Source organism: Podarcis filfolensis (assembly GCF_964270895.1).
Source record: "Podarcis filfolensis genome assembly, chromosome: 3".
Taxonomy (NCBI): Eukaryota; Metazoa; Chordata; class Lepidosauria; order Squamata; family Lacertidae; genus Podarcis; species Podarcis filfolensis.
This window is the reverse complement of record NC_139606.1, coordinates 43,398,436-43,408,196: the sequence shown is the minus strand read 5'-3', so window position 1 is coordinate 43,408,196 and position 9,761 is coordinate 43,398,436. Positions and strand designations below refer to the sequence as shown.

General features: G+C 41.8%; 1 long non-coding RNA gene across 1 annotated transcript; it reads left to right on the top strand.

Moving 5' to 3' along the window:
- Window positions 1-3,648: 3,648 nt before the first annotated feature.
- On the top strand, window positions 3,649-9,761 carry LOC310758988. The gene is made up of 3 exons (XR_014546151.1): window positions 3,649-3,749; window positions 5,764-5,926; window positions 9,325-9,761. It is a non-coding gene; the product is annotated as an uncharacterized lncRNA (long non-coding RNA).

Sequence of the window (9,761 nt, the reverse complement as noted above, 5' to 3'; positions counted from 1 at the left end):
AAAACAAAACAATTTGTGACACTTCAAGTCTCACACATCTGATGAGGGCATGAGACCTCCACCCCTAAACCCTAGAAATTAATAAATGGTAGGATTTTGATTATTTGGGAAGGGAGGATATAAGCTACAGAGGAATTCCTGAGCTAGCATAGCAAAGCGACCTGGCCAAGCTAGGGCCATTAAGAAACAATACAGGGCCACTGAGAGTCACTGGCAATGCAATAGAACTGTCCTCCCCGCTGAGGTGTGAACAGAGACTGGGGTTTGGAAGGTTGCCAGGGTAGCTGGGTGTGAGGTGACAGGAAAAGAGAGTTTTTAGCAGGGTGTTCTGAGAAAAAGAAGGAAGAAGACAGACAGGGATCCATCTTGGACAGGTTGGCTGAAGGCTGGCTGCACTGCTGTGGGGGACAAGCCCCTCTTGGAATGGCCATGCTGTAAGCTCTGGACTCCCTCCATGCAGACTGAAGGTGTAAATAGGTGGATGAACCGTGTTTCTTAAGGCAATGACAGGTCTCCACCATGTCTCAGTTCTCAAGGAACACACACCCTGGGTGAGTGCCTCGAACCCCTTGTGATCTTTCTTTCTTTCTTTCTTTCGAGTTTCTTATTGATACAACAAGAAAAAAGAAAAAAACACAAATACCAAATTACACACAAGAATAACCATAGACACATAATTTTCTTAGCAAACAAGAAAACATCTATTGGTCTTAACACTAAAGACCCAACCTCCCGTTATTCCATATTTAAAATTCATATTACTTATTGCCAATACACACTTTTATCATAATTAAACTTATTCTTAATAAATCTAATTTCTTATATCTACCTTGCAACTATTACTGAAGTTACTCGAATGCTGCAACTGAATTTAAACTACTATATTTATTTTTCAGATATTCTTTGAAAACCTCCCATTTTGAAACAAATTCCTTTTTGATTTATTCTTTATTTTTTCTGATAAACCATCTAATTTGGCATATTCTGTCAGCTTTTGAATCCAATCTTGTATAAAGGGGATTTCATTACTCTTCCACTTTGCTGCGATCAAAACTCTTGCTGCCGCCGTCGCATATAAAAAGATACCCTTCCTCTTTTGTGGAATATCCAAATCTGTTATTCCCAGGAGGAAGGCCTCTGGTTTTTTATTGAAAGAGATCTTTAGCATTTTTTGCAGTTCTGCATGGATATTCTCCCAGAATACCTGTATTTTCCTACATATCCACCACATATGGTAGAATGGTCCTGAGTCTTCGCATCTCCAACAATTACTTGACATATTTTTATACATTTTTGAAAGTTTCCATGGTGTTAGATACCATCGATGTTGCATTTTTTGAAAGTTCTCTCTAATTGTGTAACAATTTGTGAATTTCCAATTGATCTTCCATAAATTTTCCCATTGGGCCATGGTTATTGAATGGCCAAAATCCTGGGACCACCTCACCATTGCCACTATTACCTCCTCCTCCTTGACTGTCCAGTCAAGGAGGAGTCGATAAGTTTTGGAAAGATCTTTCTATTGCTTAGCAGAGAGTGGAGATGGCACCCAACTTTTGTAAAAATATATTGAAGCTGACAAAGAGGAAATCCAGGTTTGGTTCTAACTAAGTTTTTAATTTAAATATTGAATAAGGCTATGAGATGAAGCAACGTGTCACGGAGTGCTTCCCCCAGCCAACATTAATACCAAACAGGAAGTACCTTGTACAAAAGATACCTACTAGCACAGAGCTTTGAAGTTGAAGCCACTGATTGCGTGTCACATTTCCTGTTCCAGTTACGCTGGTCCTGCTAGCCCATTTGGCTGTTAGCAATCACAAAAGAGATTGGCACAATTCCCATGTGGATTGACAGTATCAGATTCACTTACAACACCCAACTCTTACATTTGTCCATTACCTTTGCCTATTTCTCTTGTTTTATACTAAGGAAGGGTGGATACCAGTTTGTTTGTGGGGGGCAATTTTAGATAAAATTATAGCCCCAGAGAGGGGAATTGTTATAAGACATCTAAGGTCATAAATAAAATGAATGTTCATGAGCGCACAAGGGAAAAACACATACATAAACCACATGTTTGAAATAGTATAGGAGAGCAGTACTGAAGCCATCTTGACTCTTAACGACCCCAAATATTTCCTCTGCAGAAGGAAATATCTTGGAAACACTTTTCCCAATAGTTCTTTCCACTTACAAATTCTTCAAATCCTGTCAAAAGGGCATATTTTGTGTATGAACAGAAGGCAGCTTGTGTGGTCTCCGTGTCTTTTGCCAAGGGAGTGGAGAAACAGCTTGAGGGATAACTTTGAGCAGACTACTAGCAGTAAAGGAAAGGATTATACAGTCTCTCTTTTGGTACTCTCTGTGGTAGTCCCCAAGGTATCTTTTCAATAACAAATAAATCGGGACCAAAAAAAATGCAGCGTGTAACCAGCAGTCTGGCCCCAAAGAACATCACTTTTCTAAACAGCTCATTTTAACATACAAGTTTGTATTACCATTTGGAGCCGGGTAACTGTTTAGGCAACATGTGAGCAAGTGAGGCTGCTGCAAGATTAATTTTTATTAAGTCTTTTTCACAACATCAGGGCTGCTTAAGCTTATGTCAATTAAATTTATATCCAGATAATTAAACATTCATTTGGAACATCAACTGTGTCCTCAAAGGCTCAGGCAAGAGACACCTGGGTCATTTCATCTCTGCAGGCTGCAAAGCATTAATGGATGAAAGAAAGAAACCCTCAGCAGGTCTGTATTAATTATCTTTCCACCTCTCCTCATACTGCCCTCATGGAAGATAAGGGTCATTGCAAGTCAGAATGACCTAGCCAGAAGCTTCCCACTCGCTCCATTGTCGAATTACCCAATTTTTCACACTGAAAAGCCAGATCATTGCATTCACGTAGTGCAGACTCCTAAGCCAAGCCTCCACCTCCACTCACCAGCCAGTGCAAAGCAGTTCTTTGTACAGCTACCATCAATTCCATTTTCTGCCTAGCAGTATTTCAGTGTTAAAGAGTTTTACCATAGGAATAAATAATCATTCAATAGCTAGAATGCATAAAGGACAAGGTTACAGTCAGGAAAGTTATATTAACAGTTTGCTTTCTTCCCATTTCCACCTGAATCCACACACAGAGAGAGAGAGAGAGATTTAATGGTTTTTTATTGAACTAGTGAGCACTAAGGTACCAAATGTGAAAATCAGACTGCATTTCAGAGCATTCTCAAGGCCAAACTAGAGAGCAGGTGATCCACATTTTTAAGCACAGATTTCTCCCAGCCATAAAGTAAGAGGGTACATATTTTTAAACAAATGAGACACACAGGTGAGGAGTACAGAGCCGTCCCCCTGCAGTTTCTGAAGTCTGCCTGCTTGCCTGCCCCACAACATACACTAGCACTGGGCATTGGCATGGCCCGAGGGGAGGGAGGCAGCCACCCCGTAAATCAGGCAAATAAACAAAATTACTTAACTAAGAGTAGAAGTGATCAGGATATTTGAAATTGAAACACTCGCTGAAGTCACTTCGATGATGCTGTGGCACATTCTAGTGAAACAACTGGCAACCCAGCTGAGCAATAGGTGTGGCTTCTGGGAACTGACCGATTGCGTCACAGGTAGTGCGGTTCTGGAACAGGTGCCCTGCCCGCTTCCTCGTGGAGTTGCCCATGCACCAAGAGTTTCCCTCCTCCAGTGCTGGACTGGAGAAAAGTGCTTGGAGAGAGGGGCAGTAGTTGGAAAGGTAAGCAGCTGCAAAAGAAAGTCTTCCATGGACATAGCCAGGCTTTATGTTGGGAGGGGGGAAGGCTTCATGTTAGGGGGGGTCAGAACCTCAGTTAGTTAAGTATTTTTTATTGATTTACTTGATGTGGGGGCTGCTGCCCTCCTGCTTCCCCTCCCCCCCCCGGCTACTCCCATGGCTTCTGAACCCCTCATTTTTCAGTTAAAAGTGGAAGCCTCGTCTTTCTACATCATTTGGGAAGGCACATTTTCAGTGCAAGGATCTGCCGCCACTGTGACTTGCCTCTGCCTTGTTAGGAGGGGAAATCTACTAACTCAGTGTGACAAGATCTGGTGGCTGAGCAGATATCAAATAATAATCTGGCTCAAAAAGGCAGAACGATGGGTTATGCAATACTCGCCCCGACTTGAGCTGCCCTGTATAACGTACAGCAAATGTTGGTGGTTTCAAGTTGAGCCAAAGGGACCAGCAGAAGGGGTAAGGGGATATGAAAAGGGAGGAGGTTACAATTAGAATGCATTGCATGCTTTACATGCAAAAGGTCTCGCCAGCATCTCCAGGTAAGCCTAAAAAGGACTCCTGCGTGAAACTGTCGAAAACCACTGCTAGTCTAATGTACACAACTACTGAGCTGGGTGAACCAGTGGACTTGGTCTAAGGCAGCTTCGGCTGTTTCTAATAAGCCATATTACGAGTATGATCATCTCCCTTGCTCTATAGAATCTGTCCCATTTGATTACTAGTGATCTGACCATCTAAGCTGCCATGCATCATGAAAATGTATACAAATGTGCCTGGAAAAGATGTTTGACAACATCTTAGGAGAATGCAAGGTTATTGCACTAGTACTGCATCAATCACACGCTTGCCTGGACTGACTGCAGCATTTGAGGAAAATTGGCGGGGGAGCCTTATGGCATCTCTTCTTCCCACACGTCCCTACGAATCTGGAAAAGTAGAACTGATACCTCGCTTTCTTATGTTTTGCTCCTTTTATTGTGATATTTTGTAAGATTTTTACTGAGCTCTTTTCACAGAGATTCTCAGGACGAAATGGTGCATTTTGTGCTTTTTAAAAATTCTTTTTAAAGCAGAATGCATCCACATTTTCCAGTGCGGCTAAATATTGTGTTGCTGCATGTAAAGCTCACCAGGGACTGATTTTGGCAGAGTTATAATTTTGTTTTCCATGCCTGGTGTTTTATAACACAATACAGTTCCTACTAATTTCATTTTCGCGGTTCTCCATTTTGTTTCGTTTGGTATTATTTTACATATTTCTGCAAAGTTTGTTTTCTCTTTAATACTAATGATTGACCATAATAAGGAGGTTGACTGATGGATAGACTGGTTTTCACACACCTGGACTGGTCTACAACTATACCACTCATGATGACAACGAAGTATCTGTGGCGTTAACTTGGCAGCATGCTTGCAAGGAGAGAGAACAGTGACATTTCTGTTGTTTTCATACAGCGTGTAAACTCTTCATTCATTACTCTAGTGTATCAGTGGACCATGGACATCTATCTTTATGGGAGGAAGGGCCTCAGGAATTGTGAATTTCTCCTGCCTGGTTTCATCCTGTTCTGATGGCCTGAAAAAGTAAAGGGGAGGTTGCTGATGACTATGAGGATGAGGCATGTCGATAAGGCAAGATCACTCATAGTTCTCTCCCTGCTTAAAGGCTGCAGTGAATGGAAGCTTGCCAGTATTCTATCTGCCACACCCAGCTTACCTGAGATGAAGGACATTTCAGCGTCACTGGCTTAAATAAAGGGTGTAGCCCACAGAAAGGACAGGCTGCAGCGTGCCGTCCTGACTTTATCTCAAAGCCTGATGGAAGGAAAGCCTCACTTTTCCTCCCTTAGCCAGACTTATTAATAGTCCATCACTGGATTAGCTGTAGCACTCCATCTCCATGGATAAACCTTTTTGATTTTAGTTCTAGAACCACACAGAGTTCTGCATTTGGGTGTTGCTGATTTTGCTGTTCTCCACCTGCTCCCCGCAGTGCCTGATCGAAAGACGTGTATTAATGAGCCAAATTCCTTCTCCATCAAGTCAAACCTTGGGAGAAATTGAGATAATCAAGTCTGACAACACAGGAGAAGCTGAATCAATAGCAGGGCATGTCCTGCAATCTTCCTGCCTGTCATTTCAGGGAAACAGAAAAGGTATTATTAGGTGGTTTGAAAATTCTTTCCCATTAGGTCTTTACTGTTTTGCAAGTATCCTCTTTCTGTGTGCGGGTTGTTGCATGTAAGCCTAAGAGAGCTACCAATTACAGAATCTGCTAAATGCCTGGCATCTTTTTACAAAATCGTGTCAACATTTTTGACACCACCTTCCTTTCTCAACAAGCGCCTTCACTGAGACACTTAACCTACTCCAGTTTTATTTAGTGCTAACGAGCACAACCAGGAATTAGAATATTGGTGAAATGCCAAAACTTTGGGGGAGTTTTTCAGATTGACCATAAGTGATACAAGGAGATAACATTTCCAGACATTAAGCAGGAACTCTGTAATAAAAATGAACCTTTCTTTCTTTCTTTCTTTCTTTCTTTCTTTCTTTCTTTCTTTCTTAGCTGTGCAAAATTTGACCCTGACTCCACTCCCTGTTCACTTTTGCCATTGATGATTCTTTTGGTCTAGAACAGTGTTTCTCAAAGAGTGTGGCCTTCCAGTGGTCCTTGGTCCACTTTCAGGTGGGCCTCAGTGCCACATCTTGCTCAAGGCCTCCTCAGCTGCCTGTCACTTGCCCCCTCGCTACTCCATAGCCCTTTAGCTAGACCAATGCCAGTGCCAGCAACTTCTCCCATGCTAAGTAACAGTGGCTGGGGGACAACGAGGTTTGACTTTGTGTGTGTCCCTCCTCTGAGGGGAAATGGCTGGATGAGGTGATGGAGGAAACTAGAAAGCGAAATAAAAGGTGAGGGATAGCTCAGTCTGTAGAGCATGAGACTCTCTTAATCTCAGGGTTGTGGATTTGAGCCCCAGGTTAGATGAAAGATCCCTGCATTGAAGGGGGTTGGACTAGATGATGGTCATTGTCCCTTCCAACTCTTAAGATTCTTAAATGTATGGAATTTGGCAACAACAAACCAAACAGACAGGGAACTGAAAAAGGAATAAGAGAGGAAAACTGTTGTAGGAGAAAGAAGTGAATGTAGGAGGAAGTGAGGAAAGAAACTGGCATAGTGGTGGTGAGGAGAATAAGTATGAGCTGAATGTGAAGGGAGAAGAATTTACAGGAGATGGATAAAAATACTTTGAGACACATGTGGGGGCGAGAAAAGAAAAGATATATAAAAGAAAAAGAGGCTGATACAATATCTACAGAAGAAATGTCTGTTGTTCGCTTAAGGAAAACTCATTGCCACAAGGAAAGCTCTTCAGCAAAAAAAATCTAGCAATTTCCAGTGTGACGTTTTAATTCCTCCCCTGGTGTCCCCATTCAGGGTTGGGAGTGTTCCCTATTTGGAACCCTGGAGATCCACTGCCAGTGCATGTAGACAATATTGCACTACTTGATGGACTAGTGGACCTGACTCAGCATAAGACAGCTTCCTCTGCTTCATCATGGATAAAACTAAAGATTTCTACACCTTGCAAAATATTTTACCCCCAAACCAACACTTGCCAGCAAAAACGAATGGAAAAATAAAACAAGCAACACAGGGAATAAAAACGCTGCCTTTCCTCCCCACATATAAACAACTTCAGCCCTTCATATCAAATTATTCCAACAGCCACAATTGAATGCAGGCTTTCAGCCTTATGTAATCAAAATCTAAAGCACAATTTAAGAATTCTTCAAGGTTTAAGGCAGGCATAGGTAAACTCGGCCCTCCAGATGTTCTGGGACTACAGTTCCCATCATCCCTGACCACTGGTCCTGTTAGCTAGGGTTCATGGGAGCTGTAGTCCCAAAACATCTGGAGGGCCGAGTTTGCCTACGCCTGGTCTAAGGCCTGTCAGACATCCTGCCATTTCTCTAGATTTAGCAGCTAACTTGGCATCACTTGGCAGTCCTGTATGAGACAGGACAAAGCTTTCTACACAGAGATACCAGTTTGCTAAATACCACTGTGCCCTTATAAGTCTCATTTCTGGGTTCTTTTTCTAGTATGTAGGGACAGAGGTTGGTCACCTATGGCTCTTTCCTTATAGTAAACCTTCACTGCCATGAAGGAACGTGAAGCAGCAGGTTTGAAGTCCCTCTTTTGGGGATCATTTCCAGTTTGCAGGGGGCTGGCAATCTGTTTTGCTGCTTGCTCTTATTCTGGATCTATGATCCTTCTGAGTGACATCGGCTCTCCTCTGTCTTCCCTGTTCCTGGCACTGTTCAATACATACCCAGTCTCTCTGTGGCTACTATCTTCCCCAGTGGCATTGCCTAGACTGCGCAGTATACAGCCATCTGAAGGAAATCTGTAGCATTGTTTGTAATGGGTGCAGCTCTGGGGAAAATGTGTATTCCTGCACTGAATGTTCAATCCTTTAGCCAATCTAAAAATGCTCCCTTTTTTTGTTTCCCATTGTGTTTTGTTTTTCTTCAAGAGACCAAAACTCACAACATTTTCTGACTTTGAGAAGGGTTTTCAGTATTGGAAAAACTTGAATCCCTCTGTACAAATTCATTAAAATGCATCTCATCACAGACATTGATAGACAACGTGGAAAGACTTCGAAAGATTAAGAACTGGTAAAACTCTGGATGCTAAAAACAGCCTTTAAGAAGAGACTGAGGAATGGCAAAACATTCTAAAAGTTGCTGTCAATGTTATCATTTTTTGTGCCCAAGACAACTTGGTACTTCATTGAGGCAATTGGAGGGAAATTTCATGGGAGCCTGGTATATTCCTCAGCAATGTTTCCCCCCTAAAAAAAATATGTTTAGGGGTACTCTCATTTTCCTATTCCTGTTAAAATGCTGCCCCTCAATGAGGCCAAACTTAGATTCACAAAATGTTTAGGGGTATGCGTCTCCCTGCGTCCCCCCAGAAAAGAAAGCACTGTTCCTCAGTACCTTGGAATTGATAAGCCCTCAGCTAGCAGCTCACATGACCTATGTGAATGCAAGTAAATAAGTTCTGTGTTATCCCCCCCCAAAAAAAATATGAAAATGAGTTGATTGAGTTGATAGCAGGGAAAGCAAAGGATGAGAGATATTGGGGAAAATTAAAGCAGCAAAATATTTTTCTGTCATCTTCAACTGCACCCCAAATAGTGCTTAGATGGAGCAGATGAGCCAAGTTATAAGGTTATGATTTTGTAAACACAAATGAAAAAACAGGAAAGGGCCTTTCAAATGATATTTTATTAAAACTGCAGGCAGACGGTTTGAAAATTAATGGCTGCCATAGTCAAACGTATGCGTATGATAATGGCAGCAGCATGGCTGGAAAATACAATGGCAAACAAGCAAGATTATCTCAGGTTTATGATTTGGTGAGATACATACCCTGTGCTGCCCACAGTTTAAATCTTGTTGGATACCAGGCTGCAAATGTTTGAGCAATGATTGTAATGTTTTTTGGAACTGTACAACAACTCTTCAATTTTTTCAGTGGTTCTCCAAGAAAATAGCAAGTTTTAATGGACACACTTGGAGTTTCTTTAAAAGGTCACAGTGATACGAGGTGGTCATCCAAACAGAGAGCAATTAGTGCTTTTTAAAAGTCAGTAAATTGTGTTTTTTCAGTACTGCATGACATGGCAGATCACAGAAATTATAGCGATGGAACAGCTTTTGGAGCACAAGATTTGATCAGACAAATAGACTTCACATTTTGTTCTGCCTTCTTCAAAGATGGGGAAGAATACTGAGATGCATCAAACAAGTGTATACAAGAGTACTCTCTGGATGAAATTTAGCCAAACATCAAGACTGCACTTCGAGTTTATGTAACCTTACCAATGACTGTGGCATCTTGCGAACGCAGCTTTAGCAAGCTCAAGTTGATAAAGAATTATCTCTGTTGTACTGTGAACCAAGAAAAATTGA